At 40.0% G+C, this 19,586-nt stretch overlaps 1 pseudogene; it reads left to right on the top strand.

The window, feature by feature from the left end:
* The first annotated feature begins 1,891 nt into the window (after nt 1–1,891).
* LOC138082329 (pterin-4-alpha-carbinolamine dehydratase pseudogene) lies at nt 1,892–2,196 on the top strand (annotated as a pseudogene).
* The last annotated feature ends 17,390 nt before the right edge of the window (nt 2,197–19,586 follow it).

Raw genomic sequence — 19,586 nt, 5'->3', positions numbered from 1 at the left:
GTGTGGCTGGTATTTCATGTTATTGCTTTGTAACTCAAATTTAAGTCAGCTACCTGGATGCAGGGACTCTATAATCTCTGGAACATCCTCCTGAAGCTCAGAGAAAGGATCCTGTTGCCCAAAAGAGTTCTTTTGGTAAGTCGGTGGAAATAGTGAATTTGAGTCGTGTTGAAATAGGCAGTTGCCCAAGTGGCCAAATCAATCTATTTATGGCTTTCTTATTAAGGTGTGTATTTAGGCAACCATCCGAGTCTAAGGTACACATTCAAGCATAGGGGAATGTGATAGATGCCTTCTTGGGAAGAAAGTGGAAAGCTGTTTCACAGATTAAATTCAGAAATAGCCAACTAAAGGAGTTAGGGAGATATGGCTTGTCCAAGTAAAAGTGATTTATTCAAAAAGTGATTTCATAAAACTGGAATAAGCACTACAGGGAGATTTATGTAAACTAGCAGATATGGTCATTATCTGTAAGATAAACATTTGGTGAGATAGGACACATGATGTGAGACAAAGACATGTGCAAAACTATCATCAGATCTAAACTGAGAAGTTCTCAGAGATGGCTCCTAAAAGAATACTCATTGAAGTTACAAGAGTTGGGAAATGTTATGTGATGGATAACAGGTTATTGATATGAGAGAGAGTACTATGTTTTAAAAACTGCTACACTGCCATCTGACAATTCAAGTGGTCTAAGACGCTGTGATAAGTCATTACTCTTTACATTTTTAAGTTGTCAAAATTGCAAGACAATGAGGTATAATGGTAAAACACGGACATGGGAACTGGAGGGCTTTCCATCATAAGGTGGTAGCTATTCAGTCTCTCTGAATGTTAGGCACAGGACTAAACTGTGTGAGAACCTTTCAGCTGTACAATTTTGTGATTTTGTGAATATGATGTACATGAAAACACCACCAAAAAATACTGGCATAAAATCATAGAATTTTAAAGGAATGCTGTGGTATAATGAATGGGAAATTTTTAAATGTTTTATTTGTGGGTTTATTCTCAAGTTTCTAGTAGTAATTAGTATTTAATTGTCTATCTTTTGTCAAAAGAAACTCATATATGTGTTGTTACAGAGCTAAAAAAATGCAAGCGGTGAATGGATATTTAGGGCAATCTGAGTCTTAATGCCATTCTTGGGGTTGAGTTGCCTGCCAGAGACCTAAATCTCTAACATCAGAAAGAGAAACATCTTCATCTATGTGAGCACAATAAGTCCTCTGTTGGAGTTTTGGGGAACATGGACAAACGGAGATATGATCCATTTCATTTTTCTGTGTAGAGACGCTTATGCCTCCTCTGGCGTGCTCTTACTGGGACAGAGAGATTTTGAGGCTGGAGAGCGCCAGCATCTCAAGATGCCATTGTCTCACGTCTGAATTATTAGCTGTAAGCATTTTTCCTTGCCTGTCTTGGTTCTTTATTAAGCATCTCCCTAGGAAAGCATAGATTGGAGGACTGGGATTGACACAAACACACCATATATATAAAATAGATAACTAACAAGGACCTACTGTACAGTATAGGAACTCTACTCAGTACTCTGTAATGACCTATATCAGAAAAGAATCTAAAAAAGAGTGGACGTATGACTGATTTACTTGCTGAACACCTCAAACTAACAGAAACTTGTAAATCAACTCTAACCCAGTAAAATTAATTACAAAAGAAGAAAAGATTGAGAGTTTATGTACAAAAAAGGGCATCCCACCCAAAAGCCTTCTAATGATACGGTATGGACCTTTCATTTTATTCTCTCAATTATTGTAAAGTTTTAGACGGTTAAGTATCTCTTAGAAGTATGGAACTGTAAGTCATACTCCTCCACTCCACTGTTACCGCAGCTGCCCGCATCCACGCCCCCACCTTTCCCCACTTCATGACTGGCTAAGCCCACAAACTAAGTGCTGAGGAGGAGGACCAGCTGCTGCCAAACCCACCTGCCATGAGGTGGAGGGATCCCGAAGGGCAGGATGCCCTCTGCAGGCAGTTCCATTTCAGTAGGGCTTTTGGCCTCCTGATGAAAATGGCCTGCAGGCTGAAAAACTGAACCAGCATCCTGAATGGTTTAACCTGTGCACCAAGGTCCACACCATCCTGAGTACCCACAAGTGTGCAGGCCTTTCAGAAAGGGACATAAATATGGCCAGCTTCATGGAGCAAGTGGCAGTGTCCATGACATAGACCCCACCCTTCGCCTCTGAGTTTTTCAGGGGATCCAGGGAACTGGGGAGCCCTGAGATGTTGCTGCAGTCAAAACTGCCAAGTCAGTACTGCTGACTCCGATTAGAGGTAAGTTCTTTCCCTGGAAGGAGAGGGCCATATCACTGCCAAGATGAGGAAATTAGATTGTTTTTCCCACACCACTCTCTTCCTCCTTGGACCTCTGAAACATGTACACTGATCTGAATACATTTTTCCCTTGCTTCACAACTTCTCAGCAACAGTAATGATTTCTTTCCAGGCCATGTCTTACTTGCTCCTTTACTGATTCATTTCCCAAGAAGCTTAATGGAAAATGTGTCTAAGACAAAGTCTTATCTTAGAAACCAGGACCCTCAAGTTGTCCTCATCCTATGTGACAGAAATGCATTAACTTTTATGCCTCAAATAAAATCATTGTTTCACTTGGGGGAAAAGAAAAAAACAAAAGAAATATGGTACTATAAATCTCAAAATTTCCACTCCTTTATTTTATAGATGACCAGGAAAAGCCCCCTTGAACTGAGAATGTCTTTCAAAGTCCCACAAATATTTTCTAACTAGCACTGTTAGAAGATAAATGTTAGATTCTGTGGTTTTGCAAATTTCTCTTCTTAATGCACAACCTGTCTTCAGCTCTTATTCTTGCAAATTGTTCTTAGAAAGCAGTGAGTAGAAAGCTCTTATTGGCATCAACAAGTGAGAAATGACAACATTCTAGCGTTATCTCCCCTAAGAGATAAAACATTAGCTTAAAATACTTCATGATGATTTCAACATGACCACAGGCAGAGGAAATGACAGGTTTGGATGCTGGCAGCTTCTCAGGACCATAAAATTAGTATATGTAGGCACTTAGTTGGAGAAGGAAATGGCAGCCCACTCCAGTATTCTTGCCTGGAAAATCCGCATGGACAGAGGAGCCTGGTTGTCTACAGTCCATGGGGTCACAGAGAGTCCGACATGACTGAGTGACTAAGCACAGCACAGCACAGGCGCTAATTATTCTATCAGTGGCTCTAAGTAAATTATCTCTGAAGATAAAACATGTTCCTTGTTTGGGTCACTTCTGCCTGAAATGGTATTTCATACAAGCTTTATAAAACAACTCACTAAGACAAGCGAGTTTTATCTGCAATGGTTTTTCACTATAACTCTTATGACTGACATTGCTAATAGGGACTATATGTGTTGATTAAAGACAATGGATCACTTTTTATCACTTTAGAATCATTTACACTTTTGCAAAACCTTCTATAAAGCCACAGTACTGGGATTTTTATTTCTCTTCACCTAGAACATCTTTCTAACAGTTGAAAAAAATTACCTGAATGGGACAAAAGAAAAAGAAAAAAAAAGGAATGAGAAATATCATTCCTCTGTTCTTCCAAAGGAAGAACAGAAAGCATTTCTAGAGTGACTACCACTCTCCAGGAAGTGTGTTTGGCACTAGAAATATATACGGACTTTAATATTTTCCTTGTCAAGTAGTTTATAATTTTTAAGAGAAATTTAGAAGGGTAAAAAAGGACTAATCATATAAGAATAGACGTGTGTGCACGTTACTGTAAGAGTTCAAATGAGGGGCATTTCATTTAGACTGTAGATACCACAGAAGTTTTTCAGAGCAGGTGACTTTCTCTGAAGTGTGTGTGTATGTGTGTGTGTGTGTTAAAATTGCCTAGGCACAAAACATGGGTTCTCTTTCCAGGAGCAAGAAAAACAACATCAGCATTGTCCATGAGAACATAATTAGGCCCAGTGGTTCCAGTATCCCATTATATGCTCTGACGTGGGCGGGAAGATGGAGAGAGCAGAATGGAGCCCAGAGGCTCCTTAGGTGTGCAGTGAGCCACAGGTTGACCATGCAATAGTGTAAGATGAAGTGAGGAATGTCATGGACGCTTCTTAACTGTCATTGTTGCCACTGCTCCCACTTTTGCCTGTGCCTCCCTTCTCTCTACTTCTAGGAGCCTGACAATCTCCACGACTCTACGCAAATGCCGTTCCTGCAAAAATGTCCACCTTTTGCACCATCGCTGGCATTTTGGAATTACCTCAAGCTGTGAAGGGAACCAGAATCAGCTTATAGGTGATGCAAACCCCCATAATTATTATCATTTTGCTTCCATTCTCTGCTATGTACATTCTTTATAAATGCAAAGTTCCTCCCCATCATGGTGGACATGTGAGCCCATTGTGATTAAGGTCATATTTAATACAGACCCAGCATTTTGTGGCCACTTTCTAAATGTTGAATAGTAATGAGAGGAGATTAGTAGTAGGAGGAACAAGAAAGTATTTAAAATAGATCCCAACTGGTTCCAGCTGCAAGAGAACATTATCAAAATATAGAACGGAAAATATTTCTAGGAAATTAGAGGCCATTTAAAATCATTAGATAGTTTTAACTGAAATCCTTTAAATCTACACAGCAGAAAAGTATTTTCCAGATGTCCTTTATACTGATAAAGAGAAAGTAAAATATGCTTCCCTTACAATTTGGATTTTTAAGCATTTATTTATGCTTATATTAAAATGTGAAGTTTCACTCATTGTTTTAGCTACTCAGTCAGGTGAATATCTGCCTAATGAATAGCAGATGGTACAGGAAAATATACATATACATTTTAATTTTAGCTTTATCTGAAGTCCATTGTTCATTTCAGGCTCCCTTACTGAGAGTCCTTGCACTAAACGCCTCTGGTTGCATTCCATTCAAGACAAAGGCATGTTTTAGGGATGTACCTCTCACAAAGAGGTATTGATGGACCAGGAATCAGAGTTTGGACAAATGAACATTTCATTATAACACAGCCTAATTGTTAAAGCTCTTCTTATTGAAAAGAATAAAAATTTCATTAGTCATCACAGTAGCTCACCACGAACTCCTCCTCTTTTTCTGACAACGCACGGAAACAATGGCAGTTTTAAGCTTATCATTGAACATTTTGGAACAGTTGGTTCTTCCTTTTGGTCTAAATACACTAAGAAGTATTTTAGTAACAATTATGAAAAAATCTTTGGTAATAATTTTAAGCTAAATTTTAATACGTGGAATTGTGAAAAAAAAAAAAACTCTCACGGATCACAGGCAAATGCAATTTAAGATAAGAGCTGCCTACTTTTTCATTTTAGGGCCCTAGGATTGTTTTATGGGTTTATTAAAGATTCATAGGGCCATCCTAAAGCTAAAATAAGGGATAAAGACAAAAGTGCTTTAGAAGCGGTAAAGGTTTTATAGGTCTAAGGGAGTAAAATTTGCATTGGCAATTCTTATCTCTATACAGCTTTCAATTTCATTATCTTTTCAGTTCTCCAGAAAAGATACATACTGATCATTGCCCTAAGTCTAAAACCTGAAACAAGGAAGGGCCAAGATACAATGAAGATCACAATCTGGCACTCAGAATTCCTGTCATTAATTAGATGGTAATGTTGAGGATACCATGTAAACTGTTGAGAACTCAGGGTGTCCTAGAGGTGAAATGTTGTGGGCAGACTAGATGAAGGACACAAATGTATAACAGCCACTACCCTCAACCCTGAACAAATATTGCTAACTGATCATGTAAGTGGTTCTGCCTAAGACAGAATGTGGTTTTAGAATGGTACTCAACAGTATGCCAATCAAAGCTGGCTTTCTGAGTTGAAGCTTGTTGGACAGGCAAGAACTAGAGAATCTCTTGGGGTTTCCTTCTGCAGGTCTAAGAGCCTATGGTTGTCACCGTGATTGTAGATCAATCATGTTATCCATTCTCATCTTGATTGCTCCCCCTCCTTCATCTCCTGCCTTTCTCTCTCTCTCTCAGCTTGCTCTGGCACACTGGAGGCTTGTCTTTGTCTCACAGACTCTGCAGCGACTGTACCCTCTGCCTAGAATACTCTACTCTTACCTGTCCCCATGCTCACTCTGTTATCGTCCCCATATCTTCACTAATCTCGGGTTTTCAGTGGTGTACAGAGGGTTGGCAAACTACCACCCGTGGGCCAAATCTGGCCTCCTGCCTGTGTGTGTATGGCCCACAAAATAAGAATGGCACTTAGGTTTTTATTTAAAAGCACATAAGTCAGAAGAAGAATTATGTTCTGTGGCACATGTAAATCACATGAAATTGAAATTTCAGGGCCCATGAATAAAGTTTTATTGAAACACAGTCTGCTTTTGTGCTAAAATGGTCACGTTAGATGGTTATGGCAGAGACCATGTGGCCCGAAAAGTCTAAAGTATTTAATATCTGCTCATTTACAGAACAAGTTTGCCCACCCTGAGGATAAGCTTAACATTTTGTTAATTACCGGAAGCACTCACTGGCAATCCTGATGCCTTCTCTTTCTCAATTTTTAAAAATAGCATTTATCACATTGTACTATACACTGTCTTTGTAAATTATGTATATTGTCTCTCCATAAGAGCACAAATTCCATGAAGTCAGAGAATTTTGTCCACTTTATTCTGTGATATATCCCCAGTGCCCTGAACAATGTCTGGTACACAGTAAATCTTCAATAAATATATTTCTGGAATGAATGAATTTTATGGAAGATACCTACAATTAAGTAGAAACATATTCAATGGAATAGTCACAGAAGATTTCAGAGGAAGATGATATTTCGGGGTTGTTCATTGTTTAGTCGCTAAATCGTGTCCAACTTTTTGTGACCCCATGAACTGCAGCACATCTGGCTTCCCTGTCCATCACCAACTCCCTGAGTTTGCTGAAATTCATATCCAATGTGTCAATGATGCCATCCAACCATCTTATCCTCTGTCACCCCCTTTTCCTCCTGCCCTCAATCTTTCCCAGCAACAGGGTCTTTTCCAATGAGCCAACTTTATTTTAGTGTTAAAAGGTATTACTGATTTGGACAGCACATCTCCTGAAAGAACTGTGTGTACAGTAGCCTAGATGTAACACAGAGCCCATGAGGTAGAGAGACTCTGGAGAATCCATCATGAAAGACTTGGAATGTCTGATTAAGATGCTTGGATATCAGTTCAGTTCAGTTCAGTCGCTCAGTCGTGTCTGACTCTTTGCAACCCCATGAATCGCAGCACGCCAGGCCTCCCTGTCCATCACCATCTCCTGGAGTTCACCCAGACTGATGGCCATCGAGTCCGTGATGCCATCCAGCCATCTCATACTGGGTCGTCCCTTCTCCTCCTGCCCCCAGTCCCTCCCAGCATCAGAGTATTTTCCAATGCTTGGATATAATCTTATAAAAAATTGGATATTTCTGAAAGATCTCTCTGATGATTGCTATATACAGCATGAGTTGGAGTGGATAAGATATATGTGAGAACTGAAATAGCCTGGACTCAGATTTCTAACACTGGACAGAGGTAGATGGAGTGAAAGAGAAAGGATGCAGAGAGTAACGGAGGAGGAACCATTGGTACCTTCAATAACGTGAGTCTTGATGAAAACATGTCATTGTCAAAAGTTGAAAGGCAGCAGAAAAGAGAAAGCATTAAAAAATAGAAAGCAGTCTGCTTCAGTTCTTTGTAGTTTATTGAATAAATATGTATACAGTTCCCAGTTTAAGACTTCTGCAGATTTCCTGCCTCAGAGAAGGCATATGTTAGGGTAAATCTGACAAACTAAACCAATTAGACTGAGCAACTTCACTTTCACTTTTCACTTTCATGTATTGGAGCAGGAAATGGCAACCCACTCCAGTATTATTGCCTGGAAAATCCCAGGGACAGGGGAGCCCGGTGGGCTGGTGTCTATGGGGTCGCACAAAGTCGGACACGACTGAAGCGACTTAGCAGCAGCAGCAGCAGAGTTAGATTAGTAGAACTATTTCAGAAGTCTGAATAGGTTTCACTCAGCTAGATTTTAAGTCACCTGTGCCATCTATGTTGAATAGAGACAATAAATCCAAATGTACATGATAGTGCCTAAGCTTTTTTTGTGTGAAAATAGTAGCATGATATAATTTTAAGTGAAAGACAAGAAAAAATATCACATACAATTTGATTCTATTTACATACAATTTTATACATATTTAAGATGGACTTCCCCAGTGGCTCAGTGGTAAAAGAATCAGCTTCCCAATGCAGAAGACTCAGGTTTGATCCCGGGGTTGGGAAGATCCCTTGGTGTAGGAAATGACAACTCACTCCAGTATTCTTGCCTGGAAAGTTCCATGGACGGAGGAGCCTGGGCTACATTAGGAGTGGGCTACAGTCAGTCCATGGGTCACAAAGAGTCGAACATGACTGAGCAACTGAGCCCACACAAGATGAGATTTTAGGCTGTATATTCTTCTCCGTATTTTCTGTATTATTTGAGTTTTTGCAATGACAATATTATTTTTTTACAATCATAACAAAATTATTTTTATGCTAAACTATTAAAAATGACAGGCTAGATGTATAGCAAAAATCTCCATAGATTTGTTTATATATTAAGAACAGATTCATGCTACAAACTACTTATTTGCTGTGAAGACTATTAGGAATTAGTCAGCAAAGTTTGACATAACTGTCTGTCAAGTATATTTGAATTTCTATTAGTCTAGTAAGAACAGGCAATTGACTGATTCAACTAAGATTATGAATTTTGGAAACTAGACCTGTGTCCAATGCCAAAGAATCACTTGTTGCTTGAGTTTTAAAAATGGATTATGGTAATCCTTTCTTAAATGGTTATTTAAATGAATTGATATGATAAAGAATACAAAATACCTATCTAGTGAGTAGCCATTCCAAAAATGATAGTTATTATTCTTAAAAAATGGGTAAGTACTAAGGTAAAATAAGAGTTTGAGAATCAAGCCACATTCACTTAACCCATTACTCAATTTGTTCCACTTAATATCATGAACTGTGCCAAGTACTGGCATAAAATGTAACATCAAGAGCCTGCCTGCTCTGTGTTTAAGGTATGACCAATAAGGTGTTTAATAAGGTGTTAGAGATGCTATGACTCAAGTTCTTACAGAGCAGAAAATTTAAACCAGGCTACCTGCCCAGTGAAGTTTAGCATATAAAGTCTTTTGTGTGCCCGGAGGCTTTTCCCTGAAAATATATGTCAAAGGACTTTTATTTGGAAGCTGTTCTTTTATTCATCCATTCATTCAACAGTTACATGTTCAGCATGTAATTTTCATACATTCTTCTTGGAGCTGGCCCTATATAAACAAAGACAAACAAGATTTCTTCTCCTATAAAGTTCCAATCCGATGAAGGCAGAAAAATAAACTAGGAAAAAATAAATAGACAAACTCAGTTAGTACTAGAAAGAAAATCAAATATGGTGGTATGATGGACTAGGGTAATTTAGCTTAGATGATTGAGCAAGGCTTCTCTGAGCAAGGGGTATCTGATCTAAGACTTGAAAGATGAAACTTCCAACATGTAGAGAGAGAATATTTGGGAGAAGGGAATTATAGGTTCAGGAAATGGCTAGTACAAATCATGTAAGGAAGGAGCAAATTTAGTCAGCTTTATAATCACGACCAAGATAATCACGATGGTGTGATCACTCACCTAGAGCCAGACATCCTGGAATGTGAAGTCAAGTGGGCCTTAGAAAGCATCACTATGAGCAAAGCTAGTGGAGGTGATGGAATTCCAGCTGAGTTATTTCAAACCCTAAAAGATGATGCTGTGAAAGTGCTGCATTCAATATGCCAGCAAATTTGGAAAACTCAGCAATGGCCACAGGACTGGAAAAGGTCAGTTTTCATTCCAATCCCAAAGAAAGGCAGTGCCAAAGAATGCTCAAACTACCGCACAATTGCACTCATCTCACATGCTAGTTAAGTAATGCTCAAAATTCTCCAAGCCAGGCTTCAGCAGTATGTGAACTGTGAACTTCCAGATGTTCAAGCTGGTTTTAGAAAAGGCAGAGGAACCAGAGATAAAATTGCCAACATTGGCTGATCATGGAAAAAGCAAGAGTTCCAGAAAAACATCTATTTCTGTTTTATTGACTATGCCAAAGCCTTTGACTGTGTGGATCACAATAAACTGTGGAAAATTCTGAAAGAGATGGGAATACCAGACCACCTGACCTGCCTCTTGAGAAACCTATATGCAGGTCAGGAAGCAACAGTTAGAACTGAACATGGAACAACAGACTGGTTCCACATAGGAAAAGGAGTATGTCAAGGGTGTATATTGTCACCCTGCTTATTTAACTTCTATGCAGAGTACATCATGAGAAACGCTGGGCTGGAAGAAGTGCAAGCTGGAATCAAGATTGCTGGGAGAAATATCAATAACCTCAGATATGCAGATGACACCACCCTTATGGCAGAAAGTGAAGAGGAACTAAAAGGCCTCTTGATGAAAGTGAAAGAGGAGAGTCAAAAAGTTGGCTTAAAGCGCAACATTCAGAAAATGAAGATCATGGCATCTGGTCCCATCACTTCATGGGAAATAGATGGGGAAACAGTGGAAACAGTGTCAGACTTTATTTTTGGGGGCTCCAAAATCACTGCAGATGGTGACTGCAGCCATGAAATTAAAAGACGCTTACTCCTTGGAAGGAAAGCTTTGACCAACCTAGATAGCACATTGAAAAGCAGAGACATTCCTTTGCCGACTATGGTCCGTCTAGTCAAGGCTATGGTTTTTCCAGTGGTCATGTATGGATGTGAGAGTTGGACTGTGAAGAAAGCTGAGCGCCAAAGAATTGATGCTTTTGAACTGTGGTGTTGGAGAAGACTCTTGAGAGTCCCTTGGACTGCAAGGAGATCCACCCAGTCCATTCTGAAGGAGATCAGCCCTGGGATTTCTTTGGAAGGAATGATGCTAAAGCTGAAACTCCAGTACTCTGGCCACCTCATGTGAAGAGTTGACTCATTGGAAAAGACTCTGATGCTGGGAGGGATTGGGGGCAGGAGGAGAAGGGGACGATAGAGGATGAGATGGCTGGATGGCATCAATGACTCGATGGACGTGAGTCTGAGTGAACTCCGGGAGTTGGCGATCGACAGTGAGGCCTGGCGTGCTGCAATTCATGGTGTCGCAGAGTCGGATACGACTGAGCGACTGAACTGAACTGAACTGATAAACAGGATTGTTTAAAACTATGGTTGAAGAAACAGGGGAAGGAGGAGGAAGCTGTGAAGTCAAAGAAGTGATCTCTTCATCGCCTGAATATGAGCTTCCCTAAGTAGGAGAAAGGGCTTCCCAAGGAACTAGTGGTAAAGAACCTGCTGCCAACATAGGAGACACAGGTCCGATCCCTGGGTCAGAGATATCCCAGAGAAGGGAATGGCAACCCACTCCAGTATTCTTGCCTGGAGAATCCCATGAACAAGGGACCCTGGTGGGCTACAGTCCATAGGATCCCAAAGAGTTGGACACAACTGAAGAGACTTAGCATGCATGCATGCATGTAGCAGAAAGTTACAGAGAATGCTGATGTCTTGAAATGCAAGGATTTAATTCAATATTCTAGAGCACAAGATCATCAACTCTACCTTACTGTGTAAATCATTTATTTAATCAACTAATATTTGTGTGGATCACAGTAAACTGTGGAAACTTCTTAAAGAGATGGGAATACCAGACCTCCTGACCTTCCTCCTGAGAAATCTGTATGTAGGTCAAGAAGCAACAGTTAGAACTGGGCATGGAACAACAGATTGATTCCAAATTGGGAAATGAGTATGTCAAGGCTGTATATTGTCACCCTACTTATTTAACTTATATGCAGAGGACATCATGAGAAACACTGGGCTGGAAGAAGCACAAGCTGGAATCCAGATTGCTGGGAGAAATATCAGTAACCTCAGATATGTGGATGACACCACCCTTACGGCAGAAAGCAAAGAGGAAATAAAGAGCCTCTTGATGAAAGTGAAAGAAGAGAGTGAAAAAGTTGGCTTAAAGCTCACCATTCAGAAAACTAAGCCCATGGCATCTGGTCCCATCACTTTATTGCAAATAGATGGGGAAACAATGGAAACAGTGGAAACAATGGAAACACTTTATTTTGGGGGGCTCCAAAATCACTGCAGATGGTGACTGCAGCCATGAAATTAAAAGACACTTGCTCCTTGGAAGAAAAGCTATGCCCAACCTAGATAACATATTAAAAAGCAGAGACATTATTTTACCAACGAAGGTCTATCTAGTCAAAGCTATGGTTTTTCCAGTTGTCACATATGGATGTGAGAGTTGGTCTAAAATGAAAGCTGAGTGTGGAAGAATTGATGCTTTTGAACTGTGGTGTTGGAGGACTCTCGAGAGTCCCTTGTACTTCAAGGAGGTCCAACTTGTCCATCCTAAAGGAAATGAGTCCTGCATATTCATTGGAAGGACTGATGCTAAAGCTGAAACTCCAATAATTTGGCCACCTGATGTGAAGAACTGACTCATTGGAAAAGAACCTGATGCTGGGAAAGACTGAAGGCGTGGGAAGGGGACAGCAGAGGATGAGATGATCGGATGGCATCACCAACACGATGGACATGAGTTTGAGAAAGCTCTGGTAGTTGGTGATGGACAGGGAAGCTTGGCATGCTGCAGTCCATGGGGTCACAAAGAGTCAGACACAACTGAGTGACTGAACTGAACTGAACCAAATACAAAGCCTTCAAGAAATTTAACCCATACAAAAGCTCAAGTGTATGTACTTTCTGTCAGAAGTTAATGTCTCCCACAGATAGGGAGGGATCATTTCTTGCTGTGTGAATCTGGAATTTTTATGGTTGGCATTTGAGTGAGGTTAGGTGGGTAGGATTTAGACATAAAATACAATGGTGCTGAGGGACACCAGAAGGCATTCTAGGAAACAACATGGATAAAGGCATAGAGATTTGTTTAGATAATAATAGCATGCTATTTTAAATTCCTCTTATAAAACACCTTGAGTTCTAAAATTCAACAGATCATTGTGAAACCTTAACTTGACCTTGTCACATTTGTCTCCCACTTTTCTTTGCAAGAACTTACGTGTGTGTGTCAACAGGAATTTTGTGAGCTACACCACAGGTCTTCTACGCACATTGAGCAGTGAGGAGAGATGAGGTGGAAGGGCCATTCCTCCCAACTTCACTGTATAGCCATGCCAGGTCTTGTAATAAACAGTAAAATGAAGGAGGAAAGCCGAGAAGCTGACGCTCATCAGCTATGCGGTCCCACAAGGATGGGGTGATTGCCAAGGCTACGAGTCGTTTGGGCAGCCCAGTGTCCACCAGGCCTGGTATAGTGAGGGGAAGGATGTAAAGCTGTAAAGTGATGTAAAGGAAATGGAAAGTGGCTTATTTTTTTGAATTTGTTTAATCTGTTCTCAACTGGTAATGCGATTTACATCAGATGATGTATTTCTGGATTCAAAAAGGAAGTCATTAGGTTATGAATGTCATCATTTCCTTTTCAGAAAAACTGATCTCACCCATTAGCCCATCTAGGAAGTAGTCTTCCTAAAGCTTATCAACTATCTCCATAATGTCTCCTCAGCTACTCACAAAGATTATTTCACAACCTATGCTTTTTCTCTAATATGTCAGGTTGGCAGGGGTTTTATTGCAATATTTCAGGTTGATTAACATAAGAACAAATAAATAAGGACTAAAATTATTGATCCCACAAAGACAGGTGTGGCTGAAGATGGCTGCTGTAGATAAAATAGTTGATGGTACAACAAGGTCATATTTTTAATAAAGACACATACGTCCTAAGTAATAACTCTTTTAGATCTATCTATTTCTACAACTGGAAATCATCTACCCTCTTGCAATTGTCAGGCACTTGTCATATATTAAGAAATTAATACAAATGGTGTTGGTGTTTGGGTGAACTGGACAAGAGAAAGATTTTAAGATTTAATCCTAGGGGGCAGTGGTAAAAGGCAGAATTTTCATGAACACTAGTTCCCTAGAATTTCTCCAACTCTCATTTACAGTAATACTTCCACTTATTGATCCAGGCAATGTTTATTAAGCGTTTATCTGTAACAACCACTGTGCTGGAAGTTAAAGATCAGTGTGACCAGAAAACAGAGAGTCCTTGCATCACTGAATTACAGGAAAGGAAACAGCAAGGGCAATATGAATGAGAAAACTGCAAAGGATGGGGAAGCATTAAACCCAGGTTTTGAGTCTCAAGGCTGCCTTCTGGGAAGAAGTACCATATAGGCTGAGACACCAATGAGCACGTGTTAGTGGACTGATAGGTAAGAAGGTCACATAGATGTGAAAACAGCTCTTTCAGGAAAGCTATGGCTGGAACATCAGGATTCAGATCCCTGGATAACTAATATAAATTATGCTATGTGCTAATACTCTTTCTATTTTCCCTCTTCTTTTCCTACATAATACTTAACACTATGTACAATTCTCTATTTATATGATTTTTAAAATGTCTATTATTTCTCTTATTTTGTTATCTCACTTCTTGGCACACAGTAGGCACTCCATCTTTTTTTTTTCCTCTGGAGTATAATTGCTTTACATTATTGTGTTTCTGCTGTACAACTATATGTATACATATATCCCTTCAATCTTGAGCCTCCCTGCCACCTGCACCGTTCCAGCGTTCTTGCTCATCACAGAACGCCAGGCTGAGGCTTCTGTGTTATACCACAGCTTCCCACCAGCTCTCTGTTTCACACATGGGGTGTGTATATATCAACACTCCTCTCTCAACGTGTCCCCACCCTTTTTCCCTTCCCCACGGCCACGTGTGCATCCTCTACATCTGCGTCTCTATTCCTGCCATGCAAACAGGCTCAAATGTACCATCTTTCTAGATTCCACATACATGCGTTAATAAATGATATTTGTTATTCTCTATTTGATTTACTTCACTCTGTATGACAGAGTCTAGGTCCATCCCCATGACTACACATGACTCAACTGCCTACCCTTTTCATGGCTAAGTATTATTCCATTGTATATATGTACCACATATTACCTGTCCATTCCTCTGTTGATGGGCATTTAGATTGCTTCTGTAAGGCTATTGTGCTCAGTATTTGTTGAAGCAACAAATGGCTGAGAGGTGAAGGAAAGGATAACAGAAAAGGTAGCCAGGTGACAAATTAAGCAGGGCTTTCTTGACCAAATTAAGTTCTTAACTTTCTTCCTGGGGTTTCTCTAGTGGCTCAGCTGGTAAAGAATTCACCTGCAATGCAGGGGTGGTAAGAGATGCAGGTTCAATACCTGGGTTGGGAAGATCCCCTGGAGGAGGGCATGGCAAGCCAGTGTAGTATTCTTGCCTGGAGAATCCCATGGACAGAGGAGCCTGGAAGGCTATACTCCATAGGGTCACAAAAAGTTAGACATGACTGAAGCGGCTGAGCAAGAATGGTACCTTCATTCTAAGAGTAGTGGGAGATAAAGAGCTTTAAGTTGCTGTTTGCATTTCAGAAAGATCACGTAGACTACAATGGAACAAAAGAGGTTGGAAAAGAGCAGACTCAGCCTGTTAGTTACCTGAACCAGCTGAAATTATAATTCTGGGAGTGGAGGTAAAAGAGAGTTTGGAAGAGAAATTGATAAAGCTTGGTGATTGGTTAGACACATAGATTTCTGATGCTATGTGAATCATGAAGTAGAGCAATATTTTGTCTTTGTTTTTGGTGATGAAGAGAGAAGTGAGATTCAGTTTTGAGCATATTAAGTTTAAAATGCCTATAGCATCGTCTAAGAAATATTTGGGAAGAGGTTGGATCCCTATCTTTGAAGTTCATGTGAGAAATTTTGGTTGGAGATAGACATTTGTGAGTTAACAGAAGATAAAGCTGTCTTTTGCTGATGTGGCTAAAAGATTCTTGCAAGACCGGCTTCCACAGACACTCTCCTAAAGGTCTCTCTTCTAGGCTGACTCCAGCCAATCCACACACTGAGAAATAAATCACAGAGGATTGCTTTATAACTTTGGGGGAAAACGCATGGTCTTTTTCAGACATCATAAAGGCCAATATGATGGGAGAGCCAACAAAGTGTCATCTGGACTCCATAGGTTTCTACACCCCAGTTCAAGGGTTCCTCTTTCATCTCTTTGCTGGGTAGTGATTCTGTATCACTAGTTTTCTTTGCACCTCTTTGAGTAAGAGACACCCACAACAAGAAATCTGTTGGGACACTGTTAAACTAAAATGCCACAGTGGATTAATCATGTCACTGTATTTCCATATCCAATTTCCTTCCACCTGAAACTGAAGTTGCTTTTATTTGCTGCTTCTCAGTACAGATCTCTCATTTCATAAGTGCTATGACCTGTGTAGCAAAAGACTATGTCTTTGGATGTGTTTTGTCTGCTTGGTTATATCAACAATGTTTAAAAGAGCAGTTTAACTTGTAAGTGTTATGCTTAGTTACAAGTACCTTAGCATGAAGTGTCTTTCATCCTATCTATTTCTGGCATTTATGTTGAATGCACACCTTCTGCAGGTGTTTGGTTTGTAACCCATACCCTAATGTTAAGATCAACAACAAAAGCACAAACATGGTACAAAGGTAGGCTAGCAAAGGAAAAGATGAGCTGTGTGTGTTAGGTATGGGAAGGAGGAGCATTTTATCAAAACCTCCATATAGAGATTTTACAAAACAAAAAAGCATTTGCCATTCTTCCAGGTAGACCTTGCAGAGGAAACTACACAGTCAAAGGCATAACATGAATGAATGAAGTGTTTTCAAGGATGTATAGGCAGTAAGATGTTTAATGGTATGAAATATTTGCAGGCAATAAAGAAGCATCCTAAATACTGTGGTAAGAGTTTAGGGATTATCTTGGAGACTAAGGAGAAAGAAAGTATTTGATGCCACAGAAAAAAAATATCTTACTTTTCATTTTAAAAAGAGTTTCCTGGCAGCATTATTGATCATGAATTTGAAGGAAGTAAAGCCAGAAAAACTATTATGCCATTTTCCACAGCATTCATGTCAACACAAATTCAGAATCTACTCCACTACTGAAACCGTGATCTCTGAAATCTTTTACTATAACAAGTTGCTCTTTTAGTCTACCAGTAGACACACCTTCATTATTTTTTAGGACCAATAACCCTTTCTTCCTGGTACAAGCGTATTCTTCCTTCTTAGCTTCATTCCTACCCCTATTCAGCCTGCAATGCAGGGATCAACATTTCTGACTGTACTCTCCTCCCATTCCTTTCACCCCTTGACCTGAGTCCGGCCTTTATCTTCCAATCCTCTTACTCACTCTTAGTTAACTCCCTATCTCTGTGGTGTCTAGTTTCCCACACCTGGTAGTTATAAAAATCCCTCTAGAGGCTTGTTAAAAATTTTAGAATCCCAACCCAGACCCAGAGAAACACTCTCCAATGAAAACTTGCTTTTAAAATAATATTAAGGTTGATCCTTTTAATCTGGTAAATTTAGAGAACAATTCATAGATAAGTCTATTAATTCCTCAATAGCAACTCCTCTGAAATTATTTTACAGTCTTAAACTTCAGCTCAGCCCTCCTCCTTAATTTGCTTACATTTAACACTGAAATGAGATCAAACCAGTCAATCCTAAAGGAAAGCAAACCTGAATATTCATTGGAAAGACTGATGCTGAAGCTGAAGCTCTAATGTTTTGGCCACCTGAGCCAAAGACAGCCAAAGTGGGCTGATGCAAAGAGCTGACTCATTGGAAAAGACTCATACCGGAAAGACTGCAGGTGAAAAAGAGAATGAGATGCTTAGATAACATCACTGACTCAATGGGCATGAATTGGAGCAAAATCTGGGAGACAATGGAGGGCAGGGAGCCTTTGCACAAAAAGTGGGTCCAAACCAACAGATGACCAATTACAATAGAGTCTGACTGCCATGGGGTCTATCCTACTGTGTGGTCTGTAATGACTCAATTCTCCCACATTTTTTAACTTAAACTAATGAAAAACTTTCCTTCCTAAAGCATCTTACGCTGTTACCTTGGTTTCACTTGATGAGAACACACCTATGACACAAACTCAAATGTGAACACTCAAATTACAGATTGTCTTCCAAAAGTTACAGAATGCACTCAAATTAATTTTGATTTCACATAGAGAATTCTAGGATGTCAAAGAGTACATACCAGTTGGAGAAATTCTGACCTAAATGAAAAACAGGCTGTTTCCAGGAACACATACCCTGTTCATGTGGTGTTAACATCAGAGTGGCTACAGTAGAAGTAAGATGAGGGAGATATAAGGAAACAAGGGTCAAAAGAAAATGAAATCTCTTTAAAGGCTACAACACAGTTTAATAAATTGCTCATGTAATTATCTTCCTGACTCAGGCCTTGTTCTTACTCCTAAAAGACTCAAGGGAATGGAAAGATGGAAAATCTATTGAAAAGTCACTATACGGAGGCTTATTGAATCACAGTCAAAGCTCCATCTTCCTAGCAGAATATTGCTTGGTTTTTACTCCTCAGAGGTGAATAAGGAAGAGTGTTGTTGCTGCTGCTGCTGCTAAGTCGCTTCAGTCGTGTCCGACTCTGTGTGATCCCATAGACGGCAGCCCACCAGGCTCTGCCGTCCCTGGGATTCTCCAGGCAAGAACACTGGAGTGGGTTGCCATTTCCTTCTCCAATGCATGAGAGTGAAAAGTGAAAATGAAGTCACCCAGTGGTGTCCGACTCTTCACGACCCCATGGACTGCAGCCTACCAGGCTCCTCCAACCATGGGATTTTCCAGGCAAGAGTACTGGAGTGGGTTGCCATTGCCTTCTCCAGGGGAAGAGTGTTAGATCTCCCCAAATTACTAGAGTTTAGAGTGTTTAATAACAGCTAAAGGTGAATAATTTAGAGGAGAACATAGACAGCATCTGGGGCATTTAAGAGTTCGGGGCTTCCACTCAGGAGATATGGAAACCAGGCATTAACTAGTGGTGTTGACTTGAGGCAAATCAGTTGATTTTTTTGTTCATCATTTTCCTTTCCTTTCAAACGGGGCAGCTAGACTACACCGAGGTCTCTGCTGTCCAGCTCAGAGTTGAGGTCTTATGGCTCTGTGAGATGGTTGTATAACATGATGGAGGAAACCATAGTCAAGGTTTCATGGACTCAAGCCATGGTGCTACCCTGGTGTCTGTTTTGTAGGATATTATTGAGATATTTTAATAAGTAACTTTCTGCCTGCTTAGTTACAGTTTAAGACATAACCTCCATTCTGCTATACTCAGAGGGACATACATTATGTTCCAGTTTATGTTTCTGGAAGGTGGGGTGGAACTTTCCTTCTTGGGAACAAGGTGCTCCACTCTGACTTTTAAAGGGATTGATAGAAATCAATGTTAAGGTTTCCAGGAAAAGCAATTTTAACACCATACCCTAAAACACATTTAAGGAAATAATATTTCATCACATTAGTCAAGAAACAATCAATCTTATTAAGGTCATAACTTGTTATCTGTGTGTTTAGTCCTTATTTCACAATATAAAGGTGATAATGCTACAGTGTGTG

The sequence above is a fragment of the Capricornis sumatraensis genome, chromosome 7, assembly GCF_032405125.1.
Source record: "Capricornis sumatraensis isolate serow.1 chromosome 7, serow.2, whole genome shotgun sequence".
Lineage (NCBI taxonomy): Eukaryota > Metazoa > Chordata > Mammalia > Artiodactyla > Bovidae > Capricornis > Capricornis sumatraensis.
This window is presented reverse-complemented; position numbering and strand designations above follow the sequence as displayed.